A 14,019-nucleotide genomic window follows, 5' to 3' on the forward strand; every position below is an offset into this window, starting at 1 on the left:
GCGAGTAAAGATAGAGATGGGGGGGAGGCCTGCTGTCTCATTTTCCCATGATGGATTGGACTATTTAATGTCCCGTGTTAGCACAGGTTTAACCTTACAGCTCAGAAGCAAACTACATGAGTGTCTACAGCAGAGGAGTAAAGGAGGAGAGGGAAACTGATCAGGAAATGATTGGATCAAGTATAAAGCATCTGCTCCTGGAAATCATTTTAAATTTCTCTTATCAAGCATTGCAGTTACAAATATTCTCCCAGCCTCCTCTTTTTTAAACTAAAATAATCCTATTCTCTATCAAAAAACATGGGGGTTTACAAAATGAAACAAAAATCTTTTGTTTATGAAGCTCCCTGATATTTATTTTTGCTCTGGTTCAAGTGTTTGCTTTGGATTGTTGTGCAAGTTAATCCTGACTCTAGTAAATAACACTGTATTACATATCAGTCTGCATAATGTCATGGCTTGATTTTTAACTTTGCTCATGTTAAACGTATAACAGAGGAGTAAAGGAGTGACTTATAGTACACTATTCTGTTTAAATCATATCTGTCATGGGGAAAAGAATATTTAACAAAGAAATTATCCATCCCTTGTATCCTCTATCATTATGTTTGATTGAATTTTGCAGATAATCAGACTGACCTCATGGTAAAACAGGAACAAGTTAGAAAATGACTCTTTTTCCATCCAGAACAGCATTGAAAGTAAAATGTTAAGAAGCTCCTTTTGTTTATTTCCAAGGTTGGTCAGAGGCAGCAATCCAGCAGTAACAGGATATTTTCACATGGGAATCATAGGAAATGTTTTCCTACCCTGAACTAAGTCATTTTATCCACTCACCTTTACGAGGAAGTTGAAAATCATCTCAGAGTTTGTGCAGAAAGAAACAGAAACCATAATTTTTGCTCGGGTTGGGCCTCATGTTGTGTCTCTTCGTTCTGCCACAGACCAGCCTCAACACCCTGAATGTGGACTTAAATCAATGTAATTCAACTTTGCCCAATAATCTAATTCATATAATTCATTGAAGTTCAAAAATGCTCCACTGAAGACAGAGGTGATCATTCATAAACACGAGCTGATTCTGTAGTTTTAGTCAAAGCAAAGTTTGGTTTCTAAAAAGTAACAGTAGGTAAGGATGAGCGATGCGTTTAACTTGAAAATACATCACAGTTTCTTCAATAGAAATCACTGGATTAATATTTTTGTGGAAGCTAAACTAGTTGTTTTAAAATATGAACTAGTTGATAGTAAAAAAAAATAGTTAAAACAACTAGTTTTGTTTAACAAATATGAGCATTTTAGAAATTACAAACTTTAAAAAATAAAAACAAATCAACAATTGCCAAAGCCTAATGCTTTACAGGTTTGGTCATTTCATATAATTTATCTATTTGCTTGTTTAATTCTATTGTCATCCGAAAGAAAGTTGCATTTGTGTTTTCTCAAGCAACGTAAAGGCTTCATGAATCTCAAATTGTATTTTGAAGAATCTCCGCTCAGCGCAGAATTATTTCACCAGTCGAAGTCACGCGCTGTCAATCAGCTAGATGGCGTTTTGTCAGATAGATTACACTCTGACGAGAAATCCTGCAGCGCTTTTATATCGCAAGGTATCGCTTCACCACCAGCTTTGCCACATGCTGCTATTACAGCCTTCGTACACGGCCTGTTTCCAGAGGAGAGTCCACCTGATTCCCTCATCTGTCCACAGGTTATTAATAGGTCTTGTTTCTCGTGCTACGGGTGGGCACATGGGGTGGGTGTGGGGTCACAGATAGCTGATATCCCTTTGCTTGTCCTCTAACCGCTCTGTACGACCACACCGCCCTCCCTGCCTCTGCTGCTGCCAGCTTTCTCTCCCTTATGAGTCTGTCTCTTTTTTCTGTCTCGTACTCTGTCTCACTGTCTCTCTCTCTCTGTCGGCCCCGCCATGTGTCCCCCCTCACTCAGTCGGAGTAACATGTGTCACTCGCACTCTCTAAGGCATGCCCTCCATCTCTGCAAGCACTCCTGCTCTCCTCTCTCTCTCTCTGTCCAGCTGACAGCATGTAATTGAAATGGTCAAACGCATGAAAATGTGACAAATGGCTGGAGGAATTTGTGCTTCATCATCACCGTCACTGTGCAACGACTCTCTCTTGCTCTCTGGAAGCTGGTTGACAACTCGTAATCAGACTACCGAGGCACACTACAAATGCTGGGTGACCTAAAAGAGATCTATGCTTCATCGTTGTAATTACGATGGACCACAGACTCTGTCTTACCTCATTATTTAACTTGGCTGTGGAACAAAATGAGTCACCACAAGTTAAAAATGACGTCTTTTTCGCTTTCTGCACATTAACAAGATTGCAGTCAATCAGATGGATTAAATAAGAGCGAGTGAGTGAGGAACAACAGATTCACACCTAAAGCTCCCCAAACAAAGCCAGCATGGAGAATCTAATATACTGGTGCCATGTTATCTTGTGAACGGAGATAAGACAGGAAAACAGGAAGGAACCCTACTGAGTTTCTGTGCTGGGTTTGATCACCAGCCGTCACCTCCAGCAGATATCACCACACACACCGATAAAATGGGTTCGTTTGGACCACTTTGTGTGCATCAGACCACTGCAAAGGTAGCCCACTTTTCTGGTCCTTTGGATATCAGAGACAGTGAAAGATAATTTAGGGAAAAAAACACAGACACCACTCTAAAGTGGAGGGAAATTTCTTTAAATAAATGTCCCAACTGGGCCTGTTTGGAGTTTTACTGACGTCTAGGTCAGCAAAATGTTAAGAAGGTAGTCGGATGTGGATGTTGAGATGTGATTTATTTTGCATTGAATTCCTGATCTGGTTTGATTCCACAATTTGCAAGAACATAGTTAAACTTTCAGAAATGCTCCAAATTTGAGCTAGTTTCCTTTCAAATTTCTTTCAAGTTGTATTTTCACTCATTGAGACTTGAGTCGCCATTATTATTACGGCAGTCAACAAACAAAACAACAATGTAGAAGAATTGAGATGCTAACCCAGTTTAAGCTAATGAAATGTTTTCCAACAAGTACTTTTATTCGTTTTAACTTTAAGTGGGCTTTTTAGAGAGAATCAACATCCTATCCTCAGTAGAGATGTAAACAAATGTTTTTTTTACATCTCTATTTAGATTAAAATTTCATTTTTAATGTAATAACTTTTATTCCAGTATTAATTAAGACAATAATTTTTTATTTTAACCTAAAAATTACTTGTTTTCTCATCCAAACAAGCATTTGCCCATTCATTGGCAGGTTTAGCTGTAGAAATTAATTAACTTAATTTCTACAGCTAATTTCTGTAACTTTTTAAAACATTTTTGAATATATTTGTGACACTATGTCATGACAGTATAATATGAGACAGATAATCTCTCTGAAAATGGCATTTTATTGCAATACACCAATCCTGGTCAAAAACAACCAATCAGAGCCTGGAGGAGGGTCTTAGCGCTCTCAATCACGCCCAGTTACAGTTACAGAAATTCATTACAGTAATTGCCTCAGAAAGTTGAGACACAAAATATCAGCTACAAGTACCATCATTTTTGCCCAGGCCTGTTTAATTATATTGTTTGTTTGTTTTTTTTAAATGAATCTGTTGAACCTTTTTGGTCACTAACAAAATGATACTGATAGTTTTTCCACATCTGTGTCTAAACTAAGTAAAATGTCTTTTAAGACCTATTTGATATAACAGCATAGTTACTGGATGATGCTATAAAATGGAATTATGCGCATGGAAAAACATTCATATTTGATGTTTTTAAACTTTAGCTTAAATTGAATGTAAAGTTTTCCTGTCAACTTTCATTACCAGTTCTCACTAAAAGATTAATTTATTTGGTGGCTAAAGTTAAACAGTTTTGTAAAGCTTTGATTCTTGCATCCCTCTTCCTCTTTTGTTTTCATGAGAGCATCTTCTATTGCTGATCAAACTTTTACATTTTGAATTTATTTAGAGCAAAAAATATACACAATAAACCCAACTATCTTGCCTTAAAAAGTTAGAATAAATAATTTAATGGGATCTTGCTCAAAGAGCACTACATAGTTTTCAGACTAAAATGTTTTACACCTTAATCTTTTGACTAGTTTGGACATTTCCAACTTTTTACCTTATTCGTTAATTTTGTGCTGTTTTTTTATAATTACAGTTTACAGAACAGTTGTTGCCAGGTCTTCTGTTATTCTGTTTCCCCGTGTCTTTTTGTTTTCTTTAGGGTACCAGATGAAACGGGATCCAAATGAAAATCGGTTGTTAAGGCCGCTTTCGTTTCACAACAAAGTGACTCACAACGCTCTGCAGGCGAACCTAAGGCTTAAAGGATACCATCCTGCTGTTTGGTTGATAATGGTTTGATAACGTGACACTGCACACAATTACATGCCAGTGGCGGGGAGGAATGCAGCGTGTGGAATATCAGCAACTGCTTCATCTTGCCAAATGCATAATCAAGTTGTTTTGGTATTTCCAGCTATCTAAAGCAGCCATCTTTCAGCTATCCTAAGCAGCTATCTCATGTCTCTGTCCTGCCCGCCATCAGTCGGGGGGAAGAACACTGAGAGGCAGACAACACTGGATACGCTGATAGTGCTGGAGTCTTGTTTTCCCATGCGCGCTGCCAGGACATGATGTATAAATAGGCTCCAAGCTGTTTGTGTGCAAGTGCAGGCTTAAGTTATGCTTAAGTTATAGCTTGAGAAGGGCTGCATGTCGCTGTGAAGCTGCGGCTGGGACGTATCAGTGGTGGGTTCAGGGCTGCCGGTGTCTTCACATGTCCTGAGATCTGAGAGGCCTCGCCTGGGAGGTGGTGATGGGCGGCAGAAGGGCACAGATTCAGAGTATTTTGGTGTTAATTGAGCTTATTGGTCTGCTATTCACAGCCTTGACATGTGATTGATTTAAAGGCTTGAGTGCGAGTCGACCTCTATGGCGGCGGCTCCTTAGATATGGGCTCAGGACCGCACAGCTGTCAGGAATAATCCTCGCCATTACTTTTTTTTTTTTTTCAAAGAAGGGTGAGCAATCTGCCCTCCTTCAGGTTTTTATTAGTTTTCCGACAGTACATCGAAGGAGTGAGGAAGGAGAGGGCAGAGAAATGTGAGGGGCTGACAGTGGGGGGAGAGTGGGAACTTGACCATGAACACCACAGAGGGTTTTCCACTCTGGTTCACTAATAACGCTCGCTAATAAACTTTCACCAGGACCACTTATATTTTACAACAAAGAGATCCTGTAACAATTTTATTGGCCGGCAACAGATTGCATTTGATTTTTTTATCATCTGATTTCTTGTAAATCAGCATCGCTGAGTATTTTTGTGCTTTTGTCGTTTTATGTCTGAGCAGTTAATGCTGAGGTTCAGTCAGCACTTAATGTTTCTCAAAGATGGAAAACAAAACCAAGACTTTTCTGCTCCTACATAAAGGATCAAATTTACAAAATCAACAACTGATACTTATAAAACTGCAGCATCTGTCTTTTTTAAACACACAGGCATCATGAAATCAGTTCAGATCAGGTTTTATTATTTTTATATATTCAATTATCTCTTTCGATTTTTTTGCCTTTGTATGTAACTTTATATGTCTGCATACCTGGCCTGATCACCTGTTTGTCAGGATGAGGGATGTTTACAGCTTTCTAGTACAGCTCCTTATTTTGGTCAGAGAGTAGCATTAAAGGCTACTATGCTTCTTGTCAAAAAGTCAGTGTCTTTGTTATTTTGATGAATTTCCCTGCTATGTTGACAGAGTTGCCCACTAAAGCCACTTAGTTACATGAACTTTCAAGAAACTTCCACATGTAAAATTGTTTATGTGGCATAAACTTGGGTACCAAGCAGAAAAATAAACCATATTTGGATTAAATAAGGTGTCTGCACTTATGGCAGGTTGCATAATGCCATGCACCATGGTTCAATAGCTAAAGGGCTAATGCAATGTTTATATGAGACTGGTCGTCTCTAGTTAAAAATCTAAAATATTTAGACTGACCAAACCTGAACTGGATAATCCTATACACTCAACAGTGATTTTTTGAGACAGTTTTTAAGAGTTTGAAACCTTTATTTTATTTGTAAAGATGACAAAAGAGCAATAAAGTGAGACCTGCACCAGTGTCTCTAATGCTGAGCCTGATTTTGTCTTGGTCAGGGAGACAAAATCATGATAACTACATGCATCATGTAGTTATCATGCATAACTACATGATGCATCTGATTAGGCTTTCTTAGACACCTTTATACAAACTGGCATCATGTGATCTACTGATTTCGACTGGGATGTTCTACATTGAACTGTACTGAATGTGAATGATTTGATTGGATCAATCCTCTCCATGTTGGTGGAAACCCCATTTAACTTTTTTCTTCCTAAAGGTGTACACCAGAGATCAGCTCTTTGTCATTTTTTATATCAAAGAATATCAAACTTTTAATTTCTATTAATGCTGACGTTGCGGTTTTGCACTCTGTTGGATCTGAACCTTGTCAGGTGGTTTATTACCAAAAACAATCTTTTAATACATGTCAGCAGACTTTAGGCATTTCTAAATCACTTTTAATGCAAAAAGGTAAAATAAGAATAAAAGTAAATAAGAGCAGAAGTAAATACATTTTTAGATAGAATTTTGTTTCTATATTTTTGTTAAATGTGGTATGATGCATATAAAATAAATAAATGTAAACTATTGTTTATCATATGATGTGGCACTCGCTAAAGGTGATTGACAAGCCTTGACAAAATAAACAGCAACTGTGTGTGTTATTTCCAGTCAGATATGCTAGTTGGTCCTTTTACCCTTGCTCACTCCAACACCCAGCGGTCCATTTTTAGTCTTTCCATGTCGGTCTGGCTGACGGCCTGAAGTCGGCCACTCGCTGCTCTCCGACCCACAGTGAAACCCAATTAATTCCCGCTCCTACCAATGCAGAACACGTTTTTGCGTACTTACATTCCAGGAAAGCGAATTATGACATCCTCTCAAGTTATATAGTCCTGGCACACAGGTTATCGTTCCCTCTCTAAAACCTCCCACAGAAATTACAACAATTTAAACAATATAATATCACAGTTTAGGCTCACCTACTTGAAAAACGTTATCTTAAGATTTTTCCAAGTCCTTTGACGCCTCTTTCCAAAAACTTGTCCATTCAAAACACCCCGCCACCCTGCTGTACCGCTGCGTGACCCTGAACCATTATTGCTTTCCAAGGCATCGCTCCCAAAGGCGGTCGAAGCATGGATGTGTGTGTGCACTTCGAAACTTCAGCCTTTAAAAGCAAAAGGAGAAATGTTTAACTGTTTTCAAAACAAGCTATTAAGGATGAACCTTTCCATAAAAATGCAGACATACCTCTAGAATGCTTCAGCGCCGCAAAACATCCATAAATTATTTCATGACTCTGACACAGCTAAAACTCAAAAGACTGTAAATATTGTCCTCCGCTCACGTGAACTTTTACTAAATTGCACAAATCTGTCTCACACGAACCTGATTTGTTTTAGAAAACCTTGGGAAAAGTGTCACCCTGACTTGTTTACCAGATTCTGAAGATATACCGAGTTTATCTGTGTCTGCAGCTAAATCAGAGCACGAGCTCGATCTCCCAAGTAAACATCCTGCAGCTGCAAATTCTAAAAAAAAATGACAAAAATACTTACGTGATCTTTACAAAACTTCCTGATTTCAACCTACTGTTTGTATCTGTGTTGTATATGATTCGTAAATGTATCCAATTATGAGTGTTTTGTCCTCTTCTTTTTCTAGTTGATGATTCAGCTGTAGATCTGTAACCCTATAGACTTCCTCCCTGCAGGGGTCAAACCGAGGTTATGTCACAGCTATGTTGGAGTAGTTCAGAGTGAGGTCAGCTGTGAATTAGCGAACATTGTTTTAGCTTTTTGCTTATTTTGGGGGATTTTTTAAACCGATTACAAGACAAAATGTATTTGTTTTACAAACAGGACTATTCTGTTTACAAGTCAAATTTGTCACTTTATTGCTGTCAGACAATCTTTATTAAGATGTGATGTGGAAGTTATTTAACATCAGCAAAGATCATTTTTAGCACTGACAAATATCTATATTAATCTATATTAATGCGTAGCCTATAATAACTAAATGTACAGGCAACTTAACCTGCAGACATCCACCCATCAATTGAGTCGTCTGCTGATTACATGGGACTAATGTTGCAGGAAAGAAGATTTTAAGCATAATTCCTCAGAGATCAGATCTGTCTCTTAAGATTATTTGGCTTTTCTAGTAGAACTCCCATGTGTTTTGAATTGAGTTTTGTGACATAGTCTCTTCAAGAATATTTTGGTTCTCCACAAAGCATCCTGCTGATTGGACATGTCTGAAACATCTCCCTTGGACGTTGGAGGAGCTGGGTCTCCTTTATGAGCAACTCACAAAGACCCTAGATCTTCACTTTGTCTATATTTAAGCTCAGCGTCTTTGCAAAAAGGCTAATTTTGGTTACATGTAATCACAATCTCATTGTTTCAGTCAAGCCCATAGCCCATGACCACAGCTGGTACAAAAACATTTCTGTGGTAAGGTAAACAATTTTACCCAATGAGCTACAACAGACACTAACCCAAGACGCCTATCAATCTTCATTTTATCTTTGCTCACAGAACTAAATCTCAAGATAAATAAAGCTCTACACTTTGCATCCTGCACGTGATTTACCAACAATGTTGCCAATTCAACAGGCACCACTTTCACAAGAATGATCTCAAGATATCAATAATCAACTGAGTTACTTCCTGCTGGGCACCTGGACCTTGGTTGAAAGGAACGACACTCTAAGCAGAAAGAGATTCGAGAAGTAACTGCTTCTCCTGGTGGATCATCCCCAAAACATTTCCATAGGAACAAGATCTTGCCAAAAACACAACCACACCAAATGTCCAAACTGCTTAACTGGTGTTATTTAATATTGGAAGAGCGGTGACTCCTTTCTGAGCAATCTTCTAAACATTCAAGATCTTCACTTTGACTCAATCGGAGCTCAACCTCTCTGCAAGGGAAGCTAATTTCCGTCACTTGTAATTGCTATTTCCTCTTGAAAATGTGTCAACCGATGTATTACCTTTCATCTTTTGACTACTTTCTTTTCCACAACAGACATTTGTCAACGTACACACTAACCCAGGTTGTTTCTCAGCTTTGATTTACACTCATTCATAACAAAGATCACAAGATACATCAAACCCAGAATTATTAATCAACCCTTTCTTATTGTGAATAAAAGTCTCAGAACAGGAGGTGCTAACTTTCAACCTGGTTGCTTCTCACTTAGCTGCAAACATCTCCAGTGACTGGAGGTCTTTGCTAGATGAGGTAAATGGTACAAGATTTGTAAAAATGAGTAATAGGATCTTAATCCTCTTAAATCGGGGAATCTGTGCTTCATTTATGCCTGTAAATTTCAATATTTACCAGAAATTTGTTTCACTTCTTGCAGGTAAAATGAACCTAACTCTTTCTGTGTTTGCAAAGAGATTAATTAGTTATGTGCACCAGGTCAGTGACCTCTCACTCCCAAATTACCCTCAACAGGATACCAGAAGGACCACAGGACACCTCAAGGGACACAACTGTTGGCCTTTCCCAAATCAGCAAAACACGTAAAGACTGGTAATGAGAGGTTCCTAGCACACCAAAATATCCTTACAAGGGTAGGGAGCTGGTCCAGTGTTTCAACAACCAGAACTACATTTTGCTTTCTGAGTCAGATGCTTGTTTCTCAGCTGAACTCTCTCCTGCACCAAAGAGGTATAAACATTGCTAGGAAGCCTGAGACGTTTGATCCCTCCACAACCCCAACGTGTTTCACCTTTTCATAAGGAAAAGAACCGCCGCCCCCTTCAACAACCCGAAGGGAGTATTTCATCAACGCAATGCAGCGTTGCACAGGCTTCTCAACCAAAGACGACCAGCAAGAGTCTAGATTAACTTCTGTAATATTAGTTTGGGTTTTCCTGACACTTAAAGAGAGCAATCCAGGCTATAAACTCTAACTTGGCTTCTTTATTATTCTTTAACCTTTATTTATCCATGTGGATTGATACAGAACCAACTGTTAAATACAATAAAGACCTGACCATAAGGGAATATAACGGAGGTTTCATAGAAAGTATTTTACACCAATTCATACCACAAAACAGAACAGTTTTACACCAGCAAAGCTTTACCATCTTTACATTTGCATTTCTAAAATACTTGTGAAATACATTTTCAGCCTTTTCATCTACTTCTCTCAACTGGAGAGAAAATGCTAATAAAAAATAATCTTGCATATTAGAGAAGTGTAATATAAGTTAGTGCTGTTATTTAGCCAAAGTTACTATTCCCACTTGTGTTGCGACATTAGAATGCCATCAGAAAGGTTCTGTTCCTTAACAAATCAAATAAAGATTTTTTTAGTCAATAGAAGCACACAAAATAACAATTTTACTAAATTGTGATGTAGAGCATTAGTTTTTTCATTGGACTGTCCATTACTTATGACTGGTTTCTTTTTTCTTTTTTAAATGTTCACCTAAAGGAGCAATAAACACAAAAACTATGTTGTTTTCTTCTTCCATGAGCAAATAAAAAAAACCTTGGCTCATTTGAAGAGTGGCTGAATCACTCCCTTGTTTAATCTTACCAAGCCTGACGTGTTGAGGAAATGGCGGCGGCGTCATTCCTGCTACCTGTTTCCGGCTGTGAAGGACATCATCCTATTAGAAAACAGAGCTGGATGAGGAACGCAGATGGACTGAAGCATTGAATCAGGACTATTCACAAAGTCACCTAATAGCACTGTGTAAAATTGCATAACGGAGTAACTGAGACATTTTGCGCACATTGTCCCCTCATTGCAGCTAATAACTTTTTGAAACTGATGATCTGGAAGGAAGAGAGTGCCATCGCTTTACCAGACAGCATAAGTGCAGCTATGATTGGAAAACAGAAAACTACAACTGCATTTCATGATAACTTTCACACATGTCAGATTCTGCCCACACTGCAGATTACAATACATAGCCTGAATAAAGAGTTAATGACATGATTCTAGCCTCAACAATTTACCATTATGCTCCCTGTCAAAAGCTGTACACTGGTCCAGATGTACTGCTTTATGTGTGAGGTGTCTCTTATTACACCCATAACAACCTCAAACAGGCCGTGGCTCTGGGATAGCAATGCCTTGCCAGGCTGTGGCAAGGCTCCCCCATTGTTCCAGGGGATGTTTATAGCTTTGTACCTGATATATGATAACCAATAAGTAAGAGGTAGTAATTACCAGACCCACACGCCACCAGATCGGCTGATGAATGCATGAAATAAAAGATGGGGGGTTATTTGTAGAGGCTACTTATTACATAGGCTTGACATGCGGCAGTATCATGAGGAGAAGAGTGAGAGCAGGGGGAGGAATAAATAACATATATCCATTCCTTCCACTGAATGGCAAAGTAAATAACAATGACCTTCTCAAAACAAATCAGCTGCAAGCCTAAAAAATATGTAAATACTCCATTACCCGTGTTCCTACTCCTTCAACCATTTTCTGTTCAGGTCAAGAAGAAATAACACAATTAGGTGAAATAAAAACACGCCAGAAGCACAATGGTGTCTTACTGTGGAGCCCTGGACACACAGGAGCACTGCGGTCAGACCCTGTGGCTCCTCAGCTGATCAAGGAAACACTGCTATTTATTCCTTATGGATGTCGATCCAGGAACAAAATCTACAGCGTGACACGTTTAACATTACAACTGTTAATTTAAAAATATAACCAGTGAATACTGTATGTGGTATTGTTATTTAGTAGCCTGGTGAAAAACCAGTTCCTGGTTTTACGCTTTGTTTTGAAGGTCTGGGCTTTCGGCTATTGAGATTCTGTTTAGTTTTACCCAACCGCTGATGTTTGGCCATGACATTTGTCATGCAGCAATTTGATGCTAATTCAGCTTACCAGATATTGCCTGCACTGTAAACAACCATCCTCCACTATGAAGGGAGTGGAGCCGCTGAACGAAGCGGTTGTTAATATTAATTCAATATTTGGAAGCGTGGCCAACACGGACTGAACGTGATTTGGTCCAATTGAAATTCTATTGGAAAAATCCACTGTAATGAGAAAAAACTCAGCCAGTGCACTGAAGTGAGGTTTGAATCAAGCGAAATGGCGTAAGCAGGCAATGGCTAGCTTAAAGGTTGGAAAATTTATAAGACATGATTATTTTTTCTGAGATCTCACTGGCTTGTTTTGTGTAAAACAGGAACTAACTGGAGGTAAAATGGGAGGAGGTGAGTACAAGGATTTCATGAGTACTGAATTAAAAGCTTTTTTACTGTGATACAGGATTGGTTTGTGAGTGGGTAGGCATGATCTTTGTTCCAAAATAATGTTGTTTCATTTCACTTTAATGATCAGGTGACCATCTGGGACTTCAAGTTTAATGCAACTGTGAGGCCAGGAAGCAGTCAAAAGATTAGCACCTAAGTCAACTAGTGGTCAAATTACCAGAATTTCAACAGTTTGGCATGTGGAAGTGAGTAAATTTTCCACATCACAGACAGAGCCTTTGCATAGCACTGCATGTGCTTAAATGATGTTAATATTAGGTTACTGATGTCATTTGCATAGCTGCTACACAAATTTAAAGGATTGCAGCATGTGTTCAGTCTATATAGTAATAGTCATGATGAAATTTTTTTCAATTTAACAGAAAGAATGTTTGGTTAGGGAGGCATAGCTGGAGATAAATTGGGCAGGAATTTATATGATAGCTTTCTTTGGTATTCAGTGAGTCAATCTTTCTACACAACTGAAACAAAGTCATAGTAGAATTGGTGTTCACTTCTGCAGGGATACACACACATCTGTGCATTTCATCCCAATGAAAGGGAGAATCAATGTACAAAACAACAATCGAATTTATGTCATCGGCATACACATCGTCTATTAGTTCTATTTTCACATGGTTTTAAAAAAAAATCAGGATGTTTCCTTAAGTCAGGTTTCAAAACTGTCCACATTCAGTTTCATGCATTCTAAATAACTGAGAATCCCAGTGATACTTAGTTGATTAGTTCCTATTTCAAACAAATTCTCATGAAATTGCTCTCAGATTGCATAAATTCTCGACAAATGCAAAGTACTAAATGTAGAACCATGTGTGTCTTGTGGTTATGCCTATGAGTGGAAGGGGGATTAATACTGATTCAGCCTCTTGGGTTAAAGTCTGTCTTGATAGCAGTCTTTTGGGGAACATCTAATAGGAACAACAAAATAACTGGAGAACAGGCAGAAGGCAGGAAAGGTTACAGAAAATGGAAGGATCTGACAAGGAAGAAAATAAACTGACTGTTTAACTGATGGGGAGGTTACTAAAGTGTCTTTAGCATTGTCAAGTCTGACTGTAGCTAGTTAATGTCTAGTTCTTTGCTTGCTAAGTTGGGTGTGTCTCCATTGTCCTTTGTTCTTAATTATGGCAATAAATATGGGCAGGAACGTGGATTGACCATTGACTGTGGTCGACCCCCAAAAGATGCCATTTGCAGCTACACTTGGCAACAGAGGACATTAAGGTTCTTGTTTTGATGGGTTATAACTTAAATTGCATTGTATTTGAATCCCAAAGGCGGCTTCAGCGACTCCATACAGAGAGAAGGACTGCAGCGACAGAGTGTTGTGCAGAGTCACGCAAGAGACCGCGCAGTGTTGCAGTCAGACAGCATCTCACAGTTCATTTCTTTGTGATGCTAGTACTGTTTGAACTTCAATTTAAATTTTCAGGAACTTTATCACTAAGTGAAGCATGTTATATAGATTAATTACACACAGATGGATGCTTGAAAGCCTTTATTTCTGTTAATTATGAGGATTATTTACTTACAAATGTGACATTTAAAAATAGAATATAACAGACCATTGAAAAAAAACATATTTAAAACAGAAATGTGACCTTAATGAAAAGTATGTTT

This window comes from Xiphophorus maculatus, chromosome 18, assembly GCF_002775205.1.
Source record: "Xiphophorus maculatus strain JP 163 A chromosome 18, X_maculatus-5.0-male, whole genome shotgun sequence".
Classification (NCBI taxonomy): Eukaryota; Metazoa; Chordata; class Actinopteri; order Cyprinodontiformes; family Poeciliidae; genus Xiphophorus; species Xiphophorus maculatus.